This window comes from Limulus polyphemus, unplaced genomic scaffold (assembly GCF_000517525.1).
Source record: "Limulus polyphemus unplaced genomic scaffold, Limulus_polyphemus-2.1.2 Scaffold1166, whole genome shotgun sequence".
In the NCBI taxonomy this organism is placed as follows: domain Eukaryota; kingdom Metazoa; phylum Arthropoda; class Merostomata; order Xiphosura; family Limulidae; genus Limulus; species Limulus polyphemus.
In genome coordinates this window covers 145,040-156,911 of record NW_013666776.1, presented here as the reverse complement: position 1 = coordinate 156,911, position 11,872 = coordinate 145,040, and the positions used below count along the sequence as shown (strand labels likewise).

Genomic DNA, 11,872 nt, shown 5'->3' with positions numbered 1-11,872 from the left:
ACTTGGAAGACAAATTCGGTGCTTAGTTTCTTTCCAAGCAGCAGATGACTCACGATGACTGTCACTATTTTCATGGGCATTTAATTTTCCAATTTTTTTCCACTTAGAGAATCCACCCTGTGTTTTGAAAGCAGGCCGACTATCAGATGTCATACATGTAGATGAAAAAAGAAGACAACAAAAGCAGTATGCTGCTTTATGTGGAGGTGAAAACATCAACCATTCAGAAAGCGTCGTTTGAACTAAAATGCAGTCATATGAAAATGAAGATGCGTGAAATGGTTTGGCCCAGGGAGAAGGTTCTCAAAGCACATCGGTTCACTGTGAGTATAATAATGCTCTGGTAGATACATCTGATGAAGTGTCTACAAAAAATCAGCAAGATTCTGTTAACGTTAATACATTAAAATCCGATGATCTTAACGAAACAAATAAATCTATTAGTTACGATCCCGGTGAATGGAATTCCCCAATACAGGATATAGATAGAGTAAATTATATTCTCAAAGGACAGATTCGAGAAGAAAATGTAGTTTTCCCAGTGGATGATAAAACAGGCGTTTCTTCTCATACAATTGCATTATAATTCTAAGCAACAGGAAAAACAAGAAATGCGTCGGTTGGTTTACAATCCAAGAAAAAACAGTGTTTATTGTTTTGCCTGTCGTCTGTTCTCATCCTCAAGTGTAGTGTTAGTATCTCACGTCTGTAATGATTGGAAGAACCTCAGTAGTCGTCTCAAATCTCATGAGAACAGTTCAGATCACGTAGAGCGTGCCTTGAAATGGTTGGAATCAGAAAATGCGGGAAGACTATTGATACAGCGATTCAAAATCAAATACAGCAGGATAAGCCACGCTGGCATGATATTTTGGAAAGACTCTTGGCAATAATTCAGTATTTAGCATGGCATTTAGAGGACAGAGGAATATTTTAGAACAGGACAGAAGTGGAAACTTCTTAGACCTGGTTAAGTTTACTGCTGAGTTTGAGCCTGTTCTTCTAGAACATTTACGACGCATAAACGATAATAGTCTTCATAATCATTATTTGGGGGGGGGACTTTCAAAATGACTTAATAGCACTGATGGTCAAACATGTTAAACTTGCAATCATTCAAAATATACAGCAAGCAAAATATTATTCAATAATTCTGGACTGTACTACACTATGTAAGTCACACCGAACAAATGACGATGATATTGTGTCACGTTGCTGAAAAGTTGGGAAACATTGAGGAACATTTTGTCAGATTTATATCAGTAGAAATAACTACGACTGAAGAATTAACAAATTGCGTACTTTCAGAAATCAACAGCCTAGGACTGGACATCAAAAACTGCCGCGGACAAGGATACAATAATGGAGCTAACGTGCGAGGATAAAAAAGTGGTATAAAAACAAGAATACTAAATATTAATCCTTTAGCCTTCTTTACACTTTGCGGATGTCACAGTTGAAATTTAGTGCTTGGTGATTCAGGAGCGACTTATACAAAGGCTAGATTATATTTTAGTGTTTTGCAAAGGCTGTATTCGTTATTTTCTGGTTCATCCAAAAGGGGGATTGTGTTAAAAGAAAAAGTAAATATTACTGTCAAGCCTTTGGCTGAAACCAGATGGGACTGCAGCGTGGAGAGTCTGAAGGTCTCCCGATACCAATTAAAAGGTATTGCTGATTTTCGAGACAAAACTGTTAGAAATAAGCAGTGATCCAACATTTTGTAGTGAATACAGTTCGATACAAGAATAAATTCTGCCGTACAAGTTTATACTTTCTTTAGTAATGTGGTACAATATCTTAGTGAAAATAAAACTAATTAGTAAAGTATGGCAACAATATAATATGCAGATGGACATGGCACTGAAACATTTTGAGGAAGTTCTCTGCTGGTTAGATGATTATACAAGAAACGGGTTTGACTTTGCTATAATGACTGCTAATGAAATAGCTAATGATATGGGCATTCCGATGAATTTTAAAGATATTAGGCTATGTAAGAAGAAAATACATTTTGATTACGAATGTCCAGACAAAACTAGTGCTAACTCTGCAGACATTTTCAGAACTGAATATTTTAATATCATCGTCGACATGACTCGTGCAAGTGGTGGACTTCAGTTTGCGGGGTTAAAAACCTACTACACCAATTTTGGTTTTCTTTATACTATTTCATCTTTAAAGAACAAGTCCGATGAAAAACTTTTACGGTGTTGTAAAGAGCTACAAGTGCTACTTACGTTGTTTGAGTCGTCCGACTCCGATATAAACGGCGAAGAATTATAATTATTATTTGAGGAACTAAGAATGTGCACCAGGACTGTACTTCCAAATATAGACATTCATGATTCACTAAAATTTATTATAGACAATAATTTAATTGAAGTTTATCCTAATATTTATGTAGCATTAATAATTATATTAACAATTCTGGTTACAGTTGCTTCAGCAGAAAGATCTTTTTCAAAATTGAAATTAATAAAGACTAACTTAAGCATTGGCTATTCTGTCTATTGAACATAATTTTGCTTCAAAATTAGATTATTCCTCTGTTATAGATGAATTTAGCACTACCAAATGCAGAACAATGAAATAAAATTGTAATTGTACCCATCCAATAAATTGTTGTGATCTTATATTGATGTTTTATTTCATTTGATATCTGAATTTTTTTTCTCACGTCAAGGGGCCTCATGTATGACTTTCGCCTAGGGCCTTGCTATCTCTAGAACCGCCGCTGATAATGTCTCGTAGTTTATAGAAAGTTCGAGGCCTCAGTTAGGCAATATATATATATATATATATATGTATATAGGTGGCCAAGTTAGTGTAAGTAATTAAGTAAGTGAAACTGAAGTTAGACTGTGTATCAGTTTAGCCATAACGGGCGATTTCTAAAGCGAGTTTCTCAGCTTGTATTGCAATAAGAGAGATAGAGGAGAATAACTTGTCTTGTCAAAAGGTGTTCTAAAATAATTTAACCTGCCTTTGTGGACTTTAACGAAAAGGAGGCAATTATTTAAAACTCTGGATACAACTGTGGTAACCAACAGTTATTTGTTTGTTTGTGTTGAATTTCGCGCAAACTACACGAGGGATATCTGCACTAGCCGTCCCTAATTTAGTATTGTAAGACAATATAGTAAATTGAGTATTAGAAAATAGCATGTGTAGAGATTTTAAATTGTTAAATAGTTCCTTTTCACTTTACATACTCAATTCTTCTCTGTTCTGTAAATCGTTTTGTAGGAATTTCACTTGGTTTGGTTTGTTCAGTTATTCAGTACAAATATATGAGAGAATTGCATGTGTGGGGATTTTAAACTTTCCACTTTATATAATAAATTCTTCTGTTTATTTATGTCGTTTTTAATACAGAAGTTATCATTGGTTTTGTTTTGTTGTCCGGGGCAGTTGCATTAGAGATAAGTATGTGTCGAGATTTTAGTGTTAAAAAATTGCTTTTCAGCGTCATTGAAGAGTTTGGAAGTAATTTTAGGTTGAAGAAAAATGGTCGTTAAGTGTAAACTGTGAAAATAGTAGCTGTGTAGTCTTATAATATACAAACCAAATCACACAACGTTTGCATATGAAAAAAACACATAAGAGAAGCTCCACGTTATTATGTCAAAGTCTGTAAAAGTAAGGCGGAAGAGGGTGTTGGCCCAGGAAGTGTAGAGCGGATATAAATTGTTCATGTTTGACTTGTCTTAGATGGTTGAATGTTGCCCATTTCATTAACTTGTCATACTCAGTGAATGCTAGAGGTATGTTGATTTATTCATTTTTACGTTATCAGGTACAAAAAACGAAGTGGATATTAGAGGTACGTTGTTTTGTTTATCTGATACGTTTAATTAGTTACCAGTACGAGATAACCGACATAATCTCAAATTCTAGCATCTGTTTGATGTTATAACTTTGTTACCGGCAGTTCATCTGTTTATCTGTATTATAACAGAAAACGGCAATCACCGTACAAGTTTGAAGTTGTAACCTATGTTACTGACAGTTACTCTATCTGTATTAAAACATAACCTGATAATCACTGTACAGGTTTGAAGTTGTAACCTATGTTACTGACAGTTACTCTATCTGTATTATAACAGAACCTGATAATCACTGTACAGGTTTGAAGTTGTAACCTATGTTACTGACAGTTACTCTATCTGTATTATAACATAACCTGATAATCACTGTACAGATTTGAAGTTGTAACCTATGTTACTGACAGTTACTCTATCTGCATTAAAACATAACCTGATAATCACTGTACAGGTTTGAAGTTGTAACCTATGTTACTGACAGTTACTCTATCTGTATTAAAACAGAACCTGATAATCACTGTACAGGTTTGAAGTTGTAGCCGATGTTACTGACAGTTACTCTATCTGCATTAAAACATAACCTGATAATCACTGTACAGGTTTGAAGTTGTAACCTATGTTACTGACAGTTACTCTATCTGTATTATAACAGAACCTGATAATCACTGTACAGGTTTGAAGTTGTAACCTATGTTACTGATAGTTACTCTATCTGTATTAAAACATAACCTGATAATCACTGTACAGGTTTGAAGTTGTAACCTATGTTACTGACAGTTACTCTATCTGTATTAAAACATAACCTGATAATCACTGTACAGGTTTGAAGTTGTAACCTGTGTTACTGACAGTTACTCTATCTGTATTATAACATAACCTGATAATCACTGTACAGGTTTGAAGTTGTAACCTATGTTACTGACAGTTACTGTACCTGTATTATAACATAACCTGATAATCACTGTACAGGTTTGAAGTTGTAACCTATGTTACTGACAGTTACTCTATCTGTATTATAACATAACCTGATAATCACTGTACAGGTTTGAAGTTGTAGCTGATGTTACTGGTAATTGCTCTGTTTATCTGTATTACAACAGAAACTAGTTGTCATCGAAAGAGTTTAAAATTGTAACGGTTATCACTGGCAGTTCACCTGTTCATCTATAATAGAAACCAGTAAAAGTATAAACTCTATAAGTAGTTTAATTAAAATGCTTATATTTGGATAAAGAATGGAAACGTCATAATGAAGGCATAACTTAGCGGAAGATAGACGTTGACGTAAACTATTTACCATTTGATGTATAATATTTAACACATAACCTTTCTAAGTTTCATCGGTTTTCGTCACTTCGTACCATTACTATAGAGTTGCAGATTAACTTTAGGGATCGGTCATTTTTTCCCCCTCAAGGAGCGGAGGGTAGGGGTAGACTGTGGAATTTTGAAAATCATCCGCACAGAAAAATGATCCTGTCGATTTCTCTACACGGAAAGGTGTTCCATCCTTTAATTCTGTGTTCAGAAAAGCACCCCTCCCCCTCCTCAAGAAATATGGTAATTAAAAATGACATACTGTCATGTGTAAAATTAGTTTGTGGAAATATATTTCATAACAGTTCTTCTCTGTGTAAGTATGTTTATAACACTAATAACACTCTCCATACAATTGTCTTAAGATATTTATTATTGATATAATAAATAATCTGAATGGCAAGGGATATCAAACAAGATATTGGACTTGAAAATGTATTTTCCAGGCTCAACAGTTATAACCCCTTTTCACAGATTCATAAATTTGGCCATTGGTCATCCACAACATTAATTGACCATATCTTTTAAAACGATGCCTAAAATGTTAACTGTAGAAGGTACAAGCACACCTTACATTATTTATCATTTCTCTAACTTCATTTTCATGCACATAAAGAATACGAAGACTAAAAGTATAACTAACAGAATGATAAGTGAGAACTTTATAAATAATTTTATCAACGGCCTAGAAAGAATAGATTGTAATTTATTAACACAATACAGAAATAGCCTATAACAAATAAACATTTGATATAGGCTACTTCTATATTGTGTTAATAAATAAATAATTACAATAAACACTCATTTACCCTTAAAAACTGCAACATTTAATAAATTCTATCAGATGTGTATCTTAAGTTCCATACGGAGTAGTGATAGACTGTTCTGAAAATTATTTAATGTTGGAATTAACATAGGAAACAAGTATTATCAATTACAAATAATATCTATAGAAATATATGAAACAAGTTGCCATAAAATGCAAAACTGTTCTACAGGATAAAAACAAAAACAACTTTGACTATGTAAAAAGTCGTATGAAAAAAAATTGGGTCATTATGAATTAAAGCGATAACAAAAAAATCCCTCGATGGGACAGCGTGTGTGTGTGTGTTTGAAGTTAAGCACAAAGCTACACAATGGGCCATCTATGCTCTGCCCATCACGGGTATCAAAACCCGGCTTTTAGCGTTGTAAGTCCGCAGACATATCGCTGTGCCATTGGGGGGCCGGTGGGACAGCGGTATGTCTATGGGTTTCCAATACTAAAATCCAGGATTTGATTACACCGGGGTGGGCATAGCTTTATTTTTACAATGACCCTAAATACATATCTAAAGATATAAGCATTACAAGCAGATTCAGGAATATTTTATATGTTTAAGCTGTTTTTGCTTTATGCATATCACTTGAGATAAAAGTACGTATAAACATAACCATCAGTATATTTCAGATATTCACTTACTTATGTTATGAGTTAAATTAAAGAGCCAAATGTAATAGAAAGTTCTGTCATTTGTTCCATTTCAGAAGAGTAGTAATGTATTTGTATTTTGTATCCTGAGACATTATCCTTTTTTTACCGTGCCCAGAAAAGTGACTTACCTGTGATTTGCCTGCACAGAAATCTTACCTCACCCATAATTCCCTCTTCTCCTGGCCTTCAGTGGTAAATAATAACGACTTCTTTAGAAACGCATCTTCGGTGATGTGTTGTAAATTCGAAACCGAGTAACTTAACCATGTGTTTAATATATGATTACATATGCTTAGATAATACAAAAAAAGTCCAAACTTGAAACAGTTCAGTACTTCCAGTAAGGTTATGACGACCGGATATAAAACGTTGTCACATTTAGTACCCTATTCTAAAAATTACTTACTAACTTAGTTTATTACTACTATTACTGGAGTAAGAGTCCGGAAAAGTAGATTGCACACCTGCCTTTTTAACAAGAAGATCCGGGATTGAATCGGCCACGACATACAGTTCTTCTGAAGATTTACCTGGAGACAGAAGCAGATAAGCAGTCGAAATGTAGAGTGCAGACTAATTGGTAATTAATATATTATGGCAAGAATGTGATAGTGATAAAAGGTAGTTGCTTATTAGTAATTAGAAAACGACTGGAATAGTTCCTTTTATATATTTCTTATGAAATATCGTTATATCAACTGCTCAGTAGTTTTATTCTTTAGATTGTTTTTAAATAAAGTAATCGCATTCCTTTTGATGGTTGTTAGGACTAAAACTCTAACGTACAGAGTAAAAGTTGATGCCTAAACCAACCCCTCCCAGATATCATGGTCATTAGAAGGTCAGAGTGAAAGTTGATGTTTAAACCATTTCCAGAAATCCTTGGCATCAGAAAGTCAAGTGAAAGTTGTAGACGTCTAAGCCAACTCCATGCTTGATTAATTGTTCGAGCATTTTCAGTTTTTCTTTTTTCTGACAGAAACTATTTTTGAGAGATGTGCCTTCACCATGAAAACTGTCCTCTAGTTTAAAAGTAGAGATGTTAACATTCACTCAGGAAATTTTGAAAATGAATTCTAAAATATGTTAGACTAAGCCACATTTACAAAAAATGCAGAAGGGTTAATTTAGCCATTTTTCTTTAGTACTTTGTTTCAGCGCAAATCTGCACAATTGGCTGTCTGCGCCGTGTCCGCCACGAGGATCGAACCCCGAATTCTAATGTTATTTGTAAGTCCTGAAGCTTACACTGGAGGCGTTTCTACTGTATCTATAAGCTTATAACATGTTATTTTAATATAAACATACATAAATGTATATAAAATTATGACGCCACACACTGATACATCAGCTGAATCATTGTTCTCCTCATAAAAATATCAAATAGTAACTATGTAATCTTATAAGTTTGCCACACCTCACTAGCTTCTACTTATAGTTGTTTGGAAATCTACGTATTTCAGTTACTCTTGTTACAACAAATGATACGTAACACTAGAAGTATTTCGAACAAGAAGCGAGATTTTTACTTACAAGAAACTCCAAAGGTCAGTATAGAAATATTTTTTCAACTTGCATTCGTCGAGGGACAGTAAAGTTTTTTAGAAGCTAGTTACTACACTGTATGTAGGCTTTTACTGTAAGTTTAGTATAAGACCTACAAATTATATTGGCTCAGGTTTAAAATTTATCTGGCACAAGGAAAATATCCAGTTATGTGTTTGTGTAAATTGTTGATTGTGGCAATATTATTATTAGAGACATGTAACTTTGGGAGTGGTGATTTTTTCATTTAGTATTTTATTGTGCACTGTCATGATGTGTGAGGAACAGCTTGTTGCTACATTGAACAAGGGTTACCTACTTACCCGAGCCAGACCTTGACTGTTGTGCGTGGAATTACTAGCAAACTAGAAACGAGGGTAAGTGGAAACTAGGCTTCACGTTAAACAGCTTGACATACGCAATCGCACTTTGAACAGATGCATTAAAAACGCGTTGGTGTATTACAGTTATTTAAAGCTGTTGTTTTTTTTTAACTGATTAGATATGGTTTTTATTTCGCGAGGATGTGTGGAAAATAGAAACAAATCAACAGAAAAGGTAGAAAACGTCAAACAACTCGCAGTGCCAAATGTATATATATATACACAAAAATCACTATCACTGAGCTGCAGAAGTGACACTGTAGTCCTTAGCAGGTCCAGGCGTGGTTTTTTGTCTACAGTGGGCAATAATCACTATCTCTGAGTTTACGATACAGTAGGAGTGATACCGTAGTCCAGGCGTGGGTTTTGATGTCCAGTATAAGTGTTCTGTTTAAAATCACAGTGGGCAATAGTCATATCACTGAGTTTACGGTACAGTAGGAGTGACGCCGTTGTCTAGGCGTGGGTTTTGATGTCCAGTATAAGCTGTTCTGTTTAAAATCACAGTGGGCAATAGTCATTATCACTGAGTTTACGGTACAGTAGGAGTGACGCCGTTGTCCAGGCGTGGGTTTTGATGTCCAGTATAAGCTGTTCTGTTTAAAATCACAGTGGGCAATAGTCATTATCACTGAGTTTACGGTACAGTAGGAGTGACACTGTAGTCCAGGCGTGGGTTTTGATGTCCAGTATAAGCTGTTCTGTTTAAAATCACAGTGGGCAATAGTCATTATCACTGAGTTTACGGTACAGTAGGAGTGACGCCGTAGTCCAGGCGTGGGTTTTGATGTCCAGTATAAGCTGTTCTGTTTAAAATTATAGTGGGCAATAGTCATTATCACTGAGTTTACGGTACAGTAGGAGTGATGCCGTAGTCCAGGCGTGGGTTTTGATGTCCAGTATAAGCTGTTCTGTTTAAAATCACAGTGGGCAATAGTCATTATCACTGAGTTTACGGTACAGTAGGAGTGACGCCGTAGTCCAGGCGTGGGTTTTGATGTCCAGTATAAGCTGTTCTGTTTAAAACCAGTAAGCAATAATCACTATCACTGAGCTTACGGGACTGTAGGAGTGACGTCGTAGTCCTTAGTAGGTCCAATATAAGCTGCTCTGTTACTACGAATATAGACAGTTTTAAATATCCTTCAGAATGAAAGAGTACAAAGGTATGTATAGATATACAAACATACAATTAATATTATATTTAGTGGGTTATTAAGTATGGTAGATAAGCGACCTGTCTTTGTTTCTTTACCATGTGGTTCGTGTCTTATTTACCATGTCTTGACCCATTTGTGTGTTTACTACATGGGCCATTTAGTTATTTAGCATGCGACCAATTTGTGTTTGTTATTACATGGTCATTTAAGTGTTTACTATATGCCCCATATGTGTGTTTATTATGCGAAATAATTACACGTTTATTACATAGCCCATTTATATATTTATTTACCATTTGAGCGCATTTGTTGTTTACTACGTGGCTCATTTATTTGTTATATAACCAATATACTTGATTATCATTTCTTTATCTTGCGCATTTATAGTTTTATTTCATGACACAAAATAGGCCCCCTAGTGGCACAGCGGTGTGTCTGCCAACTTACAACCCTAGAAACAGGGCATAGCATAGATAGCCCATTGTGTAGCTTTGTGCTTAGCTACAAACAAACCGACACAAGTCAGATAATAATATGTACTTTTTAAAGAACAGGCGAGATCACTAGAGGGGCCTGGTCTTTTTCGAAGTCTTCTTTTATATGAAAATTACGTGACAATACTTTGAAGTAACAAATGACAGAAGCATAGTCTTCGTAACCGCATGAGTCTGGCTAGTAAATAAGAAATGATCAAACCCTAAAATTCGTCCCTGAAAATTATATAAATATTTAGTACGTGTTTAAGTATGGGAGTGCAAAAATGACACACTTGTTGATTCTGTTTTTCAAATGTTATTGTTTTGGTTTCAATGAAATGTACTATATTGAACCTATATGCTATTTATGTTGTCTAGCTTTTCATGTTTATTCAAAGTACCTTGTATCTGTGGTACCTAGGTAATTCTAAAAAAGTTATCATTAAAAGTAAAGAAAATTTTATAATAATGACATCTCAACCACATGATATCTTTTGTATTCGTCTAATTCCGGGTTTATGAGGCTGACAATCATAGTAACAGTGGAGACCCTATATATTGCAGTGGTTTCCAAACTTTTTTCATCGACGACACCCTAACCCATTTACCTCGATTTGCGCGACATCCCTGCTGCCACTCATACCAATTATTACAAGTAAGGTTTCTGAGTAGATGCAGACATAGGGTCAAACTTATACAAGCTACTATGAGATAGTTATTGCTATGTGTAACTTTTATATAAACAATAGGATTAGTACACGTTTATGACATTTTGACATCTGGTTTAAAACGACGTCATTAACTTTGTGGAGAAAACCTGCACGTAAATTTAAAAAAAATGTATCTAAATACACCTAAGACTACAGGTATGTTCTAAATTAGTTAAGGAAGAGGTAAATTAACACTTATTTCGACTGTGACATTCAAATTGTAGGTTTACAAACTGTTAAATATAGCATATGTTCTGTTTTTCTATTACATAACTGTTGCTGTAATGTAAGTTTATATAATAAGGAATAAATCACTTATGTTTGTGAAGAAAATAATTGCTTTGTAAACAGCTTCTTTCGTATTATTTGCCCCCCAGTGGCACAGCGGTATGTCTGCGGACTTACAACGCTAGAAACCGGGTTTCGATACCCGTGGTGGGCAGAACACAGATAGCCCTTGTGTAGCTTTGTGCATAATTAAAAAACAAACAAACTTTCGTATTAATAAAAGGACAATTGTTGTAATTGTAGAAATAATAGAATATAGCAGCTAAGCTGTTTTCATAAAATTCATCATTAAGTTGATTATTAAGTGCTTTTTATTGACTTAAAGCCCGCAGTGGCACAGCGGTATGTCTGCGGACTTACAACGCTAGAATCCAGGTTTCGATACTCGTGGTGGGCAGAGCACAGATAGCCCATTGTATAGCTTTGTGCTTAATTACAAACAATTATTGACTTAAAAATGAAATATTACACAGGCCTGCGAATTTATACTTAAAAAAAGTTGTTTTGATTTTTATAAAAGATTTTCCATGATTCAGCTATGCAGATTTAGAAAATAATATTCTTTTTATTTTCTTTCACCTAAGAATTTTTTACAGATCGGGAAAAGACTTCTACTTAGACCAAATTATTATTTCGTTTACCACAATGAACATTTTTTATTATTATGTTTGTTAACAAAAATACAAACA

The 11,872-nt window shown here is 34.6% G+C and overlaps 1 protein-coding gene across 1 annotated transcript in view; it reads left to right on the top strand.

The window, feature by feature from the left end:
• Nucleotides 1-5,267: 5,267 nt before the first annotated feature.
• Nucleotides 5,268-11,872, top strand: part of LOC106462437 — a 58,190-nt gene continuing 51,585 nt past the window's right edge. Inside the window, exon 1 of the mRNA XM_022389701.1 lies at nucleotides 5,268-5,387. The gene's annotated coding sequence lies outside the window, so the exon portion shown is untranslated. The remainder of the gene's footprint in view (nucleotides 5,388-11,872) is intronic.